Below are 11,174 nucleotides of genomic sequence, written 5' to 3'. Positions count from 1 at the left end.
GAATCGGGCAAGTGGTTTATAAGTTATACGCAAAAATCCAAAAACAAAAAAAAATTTTTATTTTTATTCTTCGTATAACTCGTAAACTACATGACCGATCTACCCCAAAATCTAATCAAGTATAAGTTCTGGTGAGTCCTTTTGATTGCCACCAAGGACGTTCAAATCGGTTGATTCGTTCCAAAGATATCGTTGGACAAAAAAAAGATCACGCATACACATACATACACACACACACACATACACACGGACGTCCATTCGCGAATAGTCAGAATAGCTTCCTACGACCTCAAAACGTTGACATCTGACGAAAACTTGATTTTCTAAAATCGGACCGAAACCAATAACTTCCCTTTTTTTGAAAATTTGCAATTTTCTTAGCGGGAAGTTAAAAATTGGCTAAATGAAGAATAGTCAAGTCCATAATCTCGCTGATGGCGTGGAATGCCCCATATACATAAGTAATTTAGATCAACGGATTCTTGGGTAATGTAGAAGTTATAAATTGAAGGTTATAGTCATAGATGTTGTTAAATAATCATGATTCGTTTTTAGCTAATTACCCTAGCAGATTCGAATTACGGTAAATACAGTGATTTACCGTAATTTACGGTGCCTAGCAGAATTACCGTAAATTACGGCAATCTACGGCAAATTGCGGTAAATTGCCGTAATTTACCGTAATTTTACGGCGCCTAGCAGAATTACCGTAAATTACGGCAATTTATCGTAATTTACCGTAATTTACGGTAAATCACTGTATTTACCGTAATTCGGATCCGCTAGGGGTATAATACTTTTGATGTTTCGAACGTACCTGTACGCCTTATATTTATAACTGTCTTGTCATCGTGATAGCTGTTAGAATTCTTATTAGATCCTAATGAAATTTTCTACACATATTCTATGGGTAGTTGTTTTGATTAAGTTCGAAGATTGGCTAAATCCGTCGATTAGTTCAGAAGTTATGGCTGTTTGAAATTTTAACGATTTTTCTAAAACATTAGTTTTTATTTTCTGTTAAAGTTGTATAACTTTGAATGCACAACTCTAAGACGATTTCTGTAGAAGTATCTTGAGGTTCGTTTAATAAGTTGAAATATTTTACCTTAAACGTTATGTTTCGACTCCTTTTTCCAATCATTGGATAGCCATGAATGTTTGGACAGAATCAAGAAAATTTAAGAATATGGTTTTTACTTCTGATAACTGATGCATTTCTCAGTATAATCAGTTATATTTTATTGTGATCTTTTAATTATTAAGGTTTGTATAACTCTGAAACTAAATGTTTTAGATAATTTGTATAATTTGTATCTAATGTATTTTAAAGATGATTGATAGGCTTCAACTTTGTACCTTAAACTTGACATTATTAGTGTTTCATGATATTTTTGAAGAATTGAAAATTTTCTTTAATATAGAAACGCGCATCTTTTATGGTTTTAAGTCTTAATAACTTATGCATTACACATTAAAATCTATTTCCGTTAAATTTTTCTTGTCGATAGTAAAATAATCTTTTAATTCATTTGCACTGAAAGATGATATTTTGTAAATAGTAATACTGTGAGGTTATAGTCATCATCAAAAAATTAAATAAACATTGTTGGCTATGAATATAGCAATACTTTATTTGCGTAAAGTTTCTACTGGTATGTTATCTATATAATGTTTTGTTAAATTAACTATCTGAATTTCTTCGAGAAAGTAAGTCGTTGTCCTTTTTTACTCTCACTCTTAGAAAGCGAGCCTAATTTGATAACATGACTACACACTAACATGTATCACAAGATATTCATGTACGAATTTAACTTATTCGATCGGTTGAGTAAGAAATCCACTTTCCATTTCGGCTGTCGAATGGCCTTTTCTAATTTTTGCTCGGGTCAGAATGAAAACGTGCAGCTATGCTTCAGCGATGGTGCGGCTATATTCTACTTTAAAAATAAAACCATGCAGCTATGGTGCGGCAGTGGATATAAATTAACATTTTTTTATTTAAAAATATAAATTTATATTTTTACTTGGGTTCTTACTCAACTCAGCCTATTTTATATATAATTTGATATAATTCTGTGAAAATACTTTCAAAGAACAAAATTTTAACTAAATATGAGTACCCGCAAACATTTTAATAAGTTAGTGCTCTATCAAATAGTTTTGTGCATAGTTAATAAACCATTTTCGTCAAGTACACATTTAGTGTATAACCTGAGTTATATTACAAATTTCACATGCATTAAATTTATCTGTTTATTTATATTGAAAATAATAATAACATTAACTTAATTATTATTAAATTCCATACGAATTAATTAGAGACAAAATTATTTCCAGTTTATCTGTTGAAACATTAATTTATTTCAAGTTTATTATTAATAACGAATAAATTGTTAGCTTCTATTAATAATTTTCACCCAACCGAAAATTTTTCAACTATAAGTCTAAAGTAAATAATTATTAATGAAATTTATATGGAAAAAAAAAAAAAAAAAAAAAAACTTTTCAATGAAATAGCTCATTAGAGAGATTTAGTTGTCATGGGCTGATGGTGCATCAATGAATCCTCGCCTTGGTAATTAACGCAACGGCATCGAGTGCAAGTTACGATCTATTAGTAATATAGAATTCCAGGGGCAGGAGGACAGTGACCAGAGGGTGAGAGAAGATGTGTCGGATGAAGGGGGGAAGTATATACGCCCTGACCATTGGCCTAATCGATATCCGATCACTCGAGCAATACGTCAAGTACATCCGCGTTGGTTGGTCATCCTCTATAACGTGCGACCGCGCGATCCACGCCGTTGAGGTTCACAACAGAGTACGTACCGAGGGGTATGAAGGGGATTCAAAGCTATGTGTGTATAGCATATAGATATAGATATATATTGACGTGGAATATGCTAGGATACTAGAGAATTAGGAAGGAGCTGAGCAAAAGGGATGAGGTTTAGAATTCTCGTACGCAAACCCAAACGTACTCAACTACCTATATCCTCTCTCTTCTCGCTATACTCTCTGTATCTTCATAATCATTATATTCATAGAGAGATATATATGCCGGTACGTATATATACAAATTCACGTACCAATCTCGGCCAATAATTAAGTTTTCCATTAATCGTTGTGCCAGCTGCACTCACATGCTAATGTCGCATTCCAGACAGACACTATCTAAACACGTTAACGATTATTTTTTATATATGTGTATACTCGCAGTGCAATTGGATGCTGTGTTGCACGTCGATTCGATTAAAAAAAAAAATTTAGATTTCTTTTTTATTGAGTTTTAAAATTAAGATTTTGAAGTAATTTTATAAAAATAGAAACTATGGATGAGCTAATACAAATAGACTAAAAGAAAAAATTATTTAATGTTAATAAAAGTTATCAATATTTCATAATTGGTTTACTTAGACTGTTACCAAGTAAACCATTATCAAATATTTATAAACGGTTTATTAGGGGGGGGGGGGGTAAGGGCTAAAAATCAGTTTTTTTGGTTTTCTTATAGCTACACATTTTAAGAATATAGTCTCCAAATTTAAAGTCGATCAGAGCAAAACTCTCGAAGTTATTAACTAGTTGGTCTTCTTTAAAACTGTAGCTTCGATAGCTGCAGGCGGTTGGAAAGGGAGTGCAGGTATATAGTTTATTCACTTGGTAATCGTTCTAACCTACATTGTTCTGTTTTAAAAAATTTTTGTGTAAGTTGAAAAAACAAATTTTTTTTTTTCATTTTTAGCATTTAAAACTTTTAACGCATTTTCCTCGAAACTACTTTTTCAAAGTCCGTGAGCACTGCTTTTTAAAAACTACATTACCGATTTATTTCAAACTTAGTACACACTTTATACGTATAAAATAGCTCCCCTCAACGCTGAGTTTTAGAATTTTTTTTTTACATCAAGGGGGTTCTCCACCTCCAAAATGGCGCAAATTTTCGTAAAAAACAGCAGTTTTTACTTTAAGTGACCACAAAAAATTAAAACATGAAAAAAGAATAATCAGAGAACGTTGGAAGGAGGATTTAATAGTGCTTTGACTAAATTTCAGTGGTTTTTTATTTTAAATAATTTCCAACTGAGATACAGTGCTCACCGCGAATCGTCTATTTTAAAAGACGTTCTGGGAAAAGCTCTGTCACCGGCTTGTTTGCGGATACTTTTGCATAAAAAAATGACTTAATGTTGTTGAATCTATATTCAATAATGTTTAAAAGGTTGCAATAGATTAGCTCAATCCATACGCCTAAAAAAAATTCGTAAAAAAGCGTTTTTTTACGATTTAGCCTTCACCTCCCCCCCCCCCTCGACCCTTAAATATTAGTAAAAGTATTTTTAAAAATAGTATATTACACACCCAGGGAAGTAAAGTAAGAAATGTCTCAGATCACATGTAATTGTTGGCCGAGGCGAAGCCGAGGTCAACAAACATGTGATCTGAGGCTTTCTTATTTACTTCCCGAGGAGTGTATACTATTTTTCTCCTCGACGGAGGCGGAAAGCGGCAACTTCGTTTTGCACAGCGGGATGAAAGTTGACGCTTTCCGCCCGGAGGTGAGAAAATTAATAAACAGTATATCAACTATTAACTAACTATTAACCAACTATTTATCCAATACTAATCAATCTATATGAAGACAAATATCGAAATGAGAAAAAATGTTCGTAAGTCCCACTTTTCAAATAAACTTTCCATATTACTTAATTTTTTTATTTTAAATTATTAGGACAAGCATGAAAACAATTTATTACCTACTAGCTGTTATCCGCCCGCTTCACTAGGCATTTTGTAATGTTAGATAACTCTATTTTTCGTTTTGATGATTGATATCAATATCCCAGCATTAACCGTATAAAAATCCATAAATATACTTATTCTTTCACAATTTCTATGTAAAAAAAAATTGCGTGTTAAAACCAAAGGATAGATTCTATTTTTGATACTCCAGCTAGACCTATAACATTCAGCTTTATGAAAAAGAATACTATTGATTTGGAAAAAAAATTTCAATGAAAAAATTTTGATTGTATGGTTGTTAATTTCCGTAAAAAATAAAAACCAAAAAATGAAAACCAAAGAAGTAGATTATTATACATAAAAATTAACGTCATTTATTTCCTCGTGTCGCAGGTACTATTCATTCCAAATTTCAAATCTGTAGGTCTCTCGGTTAAAACCATAAAAATTATGATTTTTTATACCCCCATAAACCCCTAGAATACTCGATTTTATAAAAAAAAATTGAGCCATCCATTTTGTCGTATCTTAGGTAATATTTATTTAAAAATGCAAGTCTGTGGATCTCTTGGTCAAATAACGTGAAAATTTGCATTTCTTACGCCTCCACACAGCCTCACCCCAGTGAAAACACAATATAGCCGCACCACCGCTGCACAGTTTCTGAGAACCGCATCACCGTTGCACTCTGACTGTGACAGTTCGAATGTTTTTATAACTGCCGCAGCACAATTGCACCGTAACCGTGACGAGCGAGAAAGTTGAACGATTGCTGCACCACTGCCCCACCACGTCTGTGACACCTAAAAAACTACCTGCTCGCCACAGCAGAGCTGCGATATAGCTGTGAAAGGGTATAGCCGGATTAATATGGGAATTCTGCCTCCATGGCTTTTTTGATTCAAACTTAGCGAGTCGATTTGGTGTCGAATGAAAATAATTCACCTCAATTTTTAGCTCTTTAACTCAAACGGTATTCAAGAATTTCAAAATAGTATATTACGCACCTAGGGAGCAAAGTAGACCATTCCCACCCGCGTGTTATTGTCACCCGAGCCGAAGGGATGTTCTGCTTTGCTCCCGTGGTGTGTATACAATTTTTTTTCACACCAGGATGGAAAGTTCGATTAAAATAAAAATAAAATAAAATAGATCCTGTAGTTGCATGCTAGAGTGCAAGCCGAGTTAATTATTTAATTCATCAACATTATCATCTGTTCAAATATATAAATATTGCAAACTCAAAAGGGTCCGAAGGAGGAGGGGGGGGGGGGGGTTCTGACTCATAGAAAAATTTTTCTAGAAGCAATTGATTTTTTTATTCATCAATACTGCCTTTTCTGCGTCTTAAATTTTGTAATTCTGTGTGATATCATTTAGAGAATGTGCTTTCAGCTCTGAAGATTAAACTGGATGTTGTTTTCGTTCATTGTAATAAAAAAAAAAAATAATAATTTTCTGTTAAATAATTGAAAAGATATAATTTATTTTTAAATAAGACATAATTTTATTTTAATAATTGTTCAAATCACATATTTAACTTTGAATAATCAAACAATTAATACAATTAACTATGGAATCACTATCGACATTAATAAATAGGAAATTCATTTAAATTTAACTATTTTCTTGATTATTAGAATTGTATTTGTAGTTATTAATTGTGAGCTGTTTAATTTCACAATTGTTTAAAGTGACAAAAGTAGAATCGATGGTCATAGAATCAAAAACTTCATTCTCGATTTGAATTTCATTTAAATCATTTTTTTTGCGGGCTGATATTTTCGGTTTTTTAGTTCGAATAGACTTTAAGTTTGTTAAATTTTGAAGAGGGTATAATTTATTTGGATTCATGTTTCGCGATCGTTTAGGTGCAGATTTACTTTGCTCAGAATCAGAAAATGACAGGTTCATTTCAAGAGAATCAGGTGGTGATGGCGGAGTTAAGTCTTCATCAGTTTCAGGTATTATATGACATTCAGGCGGCTGATCTTCAACAATAGCTGGTATCGGAGTATGATGAGTCGAAGTAGACGTTGTTGGTTGGTCAGCAGCTATTATGCCATCGTAAATTTTTTTTTTATTAGCTAATGAATGCTCGATGTAGCCTTCAGCTGCGGTACTCGACCGCCATCCGCCGAGTTGCTTCACTGAGGTTAAATTAGCCCCTGAGTTCGCAAGTAAGGTGGCTCCTGTACGGCGAAAACAGTGACCTGTATATTTTTCTGGGTTTTCCAATTGAAGATAGATGGCAATAATTTTTGGGACTTCGCTAATCTTGTTTTTACCAATGACTTGACGCACACATTTTCCTCTTTGATAGCTGATAAAAAATCTGGTAGTATCAATATCTTTAGGCCTAAGTGAAATGTATTTTTTAACTATATCATAAAATTCTTTCCCTATTATAAATGATCGTGGATAATGATTCTTATTATCTCATATTGTTACAATCATTTGGGTGCCTGTATCTTCTACATTATTGGTCGTAATTTTAAGAAATTCACTGGTTCTTAGAGCACCACATACTCCAAAAATCAGAACGACCTAATAAATAAAATAAAAAATTTTATAGTAGTTATAATGATCATAAGGCAGGGAGGGGAAGAGCAAAACGGAATACTTTATAAAATACTAATTTTTCTAGTAATCAAATACAGTAAATCTTTTTTTTTTAATAATATTCAATGTAAATAGACAAAATTTTCAGCCGTTGTTAGAAACAAAATGATATTTTGGGGGAAAATTGTAATATCCTTTAATAAAAGGAGAAAAAAACACTAAATTCTAGATATTAAATAAATTTTATTGAATTAAATTTTCTTGTAAGTAATTTTCATAATGAAAAATTACGTTTCACATAATTATCGGATGCAAAAGAAGAAACATACTATTTTTTAATAGTTTTTATCGTTAAACAAAAATCATTAACATTTTTTAACTGATATTTTCGATTTTTGAAAAAATTAAAAAAAACTACCTACTGTAAATTGTTACTTTTTTATTTGGTAATTATTATTCATTATTAACTTCAAAGTTAAAGACTTAAGTTAGTTATAATTCCAAAGAAGATATTTGTAAAACAGCAATTGTGTATTGCTTAAAGCAATATATTAAAAAATTATCAAAAGTTTATTAAATTTCATAATTTTAAAAATTGTAAATATTTTTAAGTTGATTCTTGACACAAATCTAAAGTAATTTGACACTGGGAGTTCTTTTATTGTAAATTGATAAGAAAAAAAATCAAATTGATTTAATACTTTTTTTATACAAAAAAAAAAAAAAAAATTTTCGAAAACGGTGAATGAAAACAATAACAATAATGCTCAATTATATTTACAAAAGTGATATTGAAATGTTTAAAAAATGTTTTTAAAAAATATACTATTTTTATAATATTTTGAAGGTATTCCGTAATGCCCACCCCTTCTCTATAAATTAAATTTATTGAATTCACGCTGTAAATTTTTTTTTTATTCTACTCACTTTCATTGCCAAGTAAATATTGTCATCAGATTCATTTAAAAACTTTTTTATTTGCGCCAATGTCAGAACTTGAGTTTTTTTGGGCTTGTAACCTTTTGCTTGATTTTTGATGAAAGCTTTGAGGTTGTTGTATGTGTTTAAATTGATGTTATGTCGTAAATTCATGGTAGTTTTTAACATGGACCATATACTCCATAGGGTCGAGGGTTGATGTGTTTTCGCAAGTTCATTAAAATAAACAATGAAAACATTTTCATTGAATGAATTAGATTTATTTTTTTCCTTCCAGGATAAAAATTCTCTGTATCGAAATTCATATTTTTTTTTAGACTTCTCTGGGAGTAAATTTTGGGTGATAAGTTGTCCTTCTTCTTCTAAATTTCTTAATATTTTGTAACGCCGGGGTACGTTATTCCTGCACTTACTGGTGGAAGGGTGCAGTTTGTGGGTCAAAGTTTGCCCCGCTAGCTCTTTATGAAACTCTGACTTGTGATATTTAAGTTAGGTATTAATTAACTTACCCGAACTAGCCTTACAATTCTAAACTAATACTAGTACTTAGCCTAAGATTGTGTTCGGAGATGGATAAGTCCTTGATGTCCTTGGACTGGCGTTGGTTGATCCTCAGAAATCTCCTCCTTGGACCTTTGTACCGATTCCCAATGTATGGACTGAGAAGACCCTTAATTGTCTAATGTGGACTTAGGGAAAGCACAGGTGAATTCACTCAACACTGGTTTCAGGTATTAGTTTAATTATTTATTGAACTAATAATAAACTAATTGCCACGTCGTACACACACACACTGGTTCTCAATACAGTTACTGTACTTAACACGTACAGGGCTCTCTACCAATTTAATCAAATAACCGTCTTCGGTATAGCAACAAATATGAGCTATTACTTATTCCAAACAAATATGATGTAATAAGTACTGGATAATTTATTGAACTAACTATCGCGGACACTAGACGAATTACCAACAAATATGAGTTAAGACTAAATTGATAAATAGTAACGACGATCAGCGAACAGGTCGATTACTATCGTGTGACAACTAAACTCAAAAGACCACTTGCTATGAGCAAAGCTGGACACAAAAAGCACCGGTAGCACGTTGACGCGCTCTTTTATAGACAGAACTGCCGCATTTGTCATGTGACAGTTCTGACCCGATGATAAACGGAGGCGTACGATGCCAACATCGTAACACCACCCTCCTTAACTTTAACCCGGGTATTGTCTATGATAAACTGACAATTTACTGGTTAAAGTTAATCGAAAGTATTTTACGCCGACAGTAACTTTTCATCCATCCATACAACATTATTTTCATTCATACTGTGGCAAGAGATACTGGTCTTACAATAACTCTGACGAGTACCTCTTTAATATCAAAATATAATTAACATTAAACATTTATAAACTTTAAGCAAAATATAAGCACTGTTGTACATTTTCTTTGATTATTATAAATATTATCACATGTAATCAGTACTGGACTCATCAATGTCCTTTTCTATTCACTACTTTGGTGCGTAGAAACAAAAAAATAAATAATAAAGAATACAAACAAAAAAACTGAATACCACACTATTGTGCAAATACTGGTATGTTCTTTTTAGAACAACGACAAATAAATAATAAATAATAAATTGGCATGATTTACATGCATTAATAAATCTGAGCAATTTTCCTGCAAGTAATTACTCTAATCATAAATAAATAGTTCAAATGTACTATGTGATTGACAAAAATAAAAATAAAAAATCAAAAAATAATAATAAACTAAAAACCGGTTGATAATATAAATACTATTGTCTTTATGTAATACTGGTTTCTTGAGCAATCTTGATAACACTGTCACTTATCACATGTACATCTGGTCATGTCCGGGGAATGTCGTTGATTACGGTGGCAAGATTTGGAATGCCCCTCTTGCTGCTCGTGACATCTGGACTCTCGCTCGGCATGTCTGGCACTCGTCGTTCATGAACGGATCTTGCGTGGAACAGTGGCGACAGTAGCCTCTCATCTTCCTGTATCCATCTGTATTCCAGTGCTGATAGGGGCACGTGTTATTGGTGTGCCCTAATCTTCGACAATTAGTGCAGTAGCACTCACCTCTAAGTTCGTTCTGGCACTGATCATGAGTGTGCCCTTTTTCTTTGCATTTGAGGCAGCCGGGTTCTGGCACGGGAGCCAATCTTGTCTCGATAGTTTGAGTAGCAACAGTCCTAGTGGACTTCGGTGACATTGATTCCGTGATTTTCTTAACAATCTCTCGCCATTCAGTTTGCGAGAGCATATGACTTAAATTGGAATCAACCATCTTGAGATCTCTTCCGATCATCATCTGGCACTTTACTGTCATTGATGGAATTGGGAGCTCAGGTGTCTGCACCGCTGTAATCACTGGTGTCTCAGGCACAACTAGCACTGAGTTTTTCTCGTGATACACTAATACATTAGTCAGTCGCCGGTGAAAGCCGGCCGCTAGGGTAATTCCGGTCGTTACTGGGATATCAAAGTTGAGATACGCTGCTGGTGTGGCAAATACGGGATTGGCCCAGTAGGAATTCCGATCCCCAACTCTACCGTGGTATCTACAGGTCCTCAGTAGTTGTTGATCTGCTTTCTTTTCTTTTGTTGTCTCCTTGCTGTACAAGAATTTCCCAAGTTCTGCCATCCTGTGAAAGAACTATCATTAGACTGTGCAATGTACTAGTATTAGCTTATTTTAGAGATTACAATTTCATTTCAGTAAAACCTAACCGACTCATTGTTCGACTTCAGGTACTTTACGGTTTGATCTGCGCGGTATTTTCAGATCATTAATACTAAATTTACCAATAATATTAATATCTTTATCACAGACATTTACTAAACTGTTTGAATAAAAACTGTGTACATACAATGGCCCTTTGCGAGGAGGCGCA

This window comes from Microplitis mediator, chromosome 8 (genome assembly GCF_029852145.1).
Source record: "Microplitis mediator isolate UGA2020A chromosome 8, iyMicMedi2.1, whole genome shotgun sequence".
NCBI lineage: Eukaryota > Metazoa > Arthropoda > Insecta > Hymenoptera > Braconidae > Microplitis > Microplitis mediator.
The sequence above is the reverse complement of the archived record's forward strand: the minus strand, read 5'-3'. Positions refer to the sequence as shown.